Here is a 1,209-nt window from a genome sequence, read left to right as displayed (position 1 = left end):
GATGCATCGACCCCGGCTCGTCTGTGTCCTTCCAGTCCTTGTCCCGCTGGCTCCCCGTCACCCAGGATGAGCAGAGATGAGGGCCGCGGCGCGGGGTGCACAGAGCCAGTGTCTGACCAAAGCACCCACGGCAGAGCAAAGATGAGGTCTCTGAGGAGATCGCGACCCTGGAGGACAGCGGGGGTGGGGGGGATGCCGAGGCTCGGGGTTGTAAGCTTTATAGACTTGTCAGGGGAGACCAGTTCCTGGAGAAGGGCCCCATGCTCTGAGAAACAGCACAGAGCTACCACAGAGCCAAGGCTGACTTAGCGCCACCCCTGCGATGGGGTTCTAACTGGTGGTTCTGAACTGATGGTGTGGGTTGCGGCCCCACGGGTAAGCGCTGCCCTACCAGGTAAGGGACAGCTAGAACAAGGAAGCCCCTCGGGGGTGGGCTGGGCTGGGGTGTACGCCGCGGCGCAAACACGAGAAGGATCGTCTAGAAGGGTGACGCAGGCCTGGCATGCGCTTCATCCTGTTTGTACATCAGGTCGCTCTGGGTCAGAACCGGCCCCGCGGCACCTGACAAGTCTTCACGGAAGCCAGCCAGCTCATGTCTCTCTGTTTGAACTGCCCACCTCTCCATGAGCAGCTCAGCCCTTCACCTCCTTGGATGGTGGCGCTCGCTCTGGCTGGTGGAAGTGAGGGTGAGCCTGCCAAGCGCCCCGAGACATTGGTTGGTGCTGTGTTCCTCAGCTGGGCTGCATCCTCCAGAAGGTTCTGAGGATGTTATTTCTGACATGAAAACCTTGTCGCTTGAGAGAGGTGGTGCATGGGCCAAGGCACAGTCAGTCACACCACATCTGTCTCAAGGACAGGCCACCACCGGGACGGATGCACCCTTCTTGGTGGGTGTTGGGAGCAAGGGCTTGTCACGTCAGCCTCAAAGGCAACAAAGCAGCTGCTTCTGCGGTGGGGGAGACGGCTGCATGACCCCCCGACAGCTGCCAGGAAGGATAGGTCTGGGGTTGCCTTGACCTCTGCGTTTTTATCAAAAACCAGCAGTGATGTGCTCTCCTTTGAAGATGTTCAAGGCCCCTCTGTGGGCTTTGAATCCCGGAAGCGGTGGCCCCGAGGGATACGGGTCAGTTCGGATGTGCTGCCCCCCTACACACACCCTGGGGATGAACGTGCCCCCTTCCCCAACCAAATTCTTATCGCATCCGTCTG

General features: G+C 59.9%; 1 protein-coding gene across 3 annotated transcripts in view; it reads right to left on the bottom strand.

Moving 5' to 3' along the window:
- Positions 1-1,209, bottom strand: part of KCNQ1 (potassium voltage-gated channel subfamily Q member 1) — a 181,664-nt gene that overhangs the window by 134,951 nt on the left and 45,504 nt on the right. The window lies entirely within an intron of this gene.

This window comes from Tenrec ecaudatus, chromosome 4, assembly GCF_050624435.1.
Source record: "Tenrec ecaudatus isolate mTenEca1 chromosome 4, mTenEca1.hap1, whole genome shotgun sequence".
NCBI lineage: Eukaryota > Metazoa > Chordata > Mammalia > Afrosoricida > Tenrecidae > Tenrec > Tenrec ecaudatus.
This window is presented reverse-complemented; position numbering and strand designations above follow the sequence as displayed.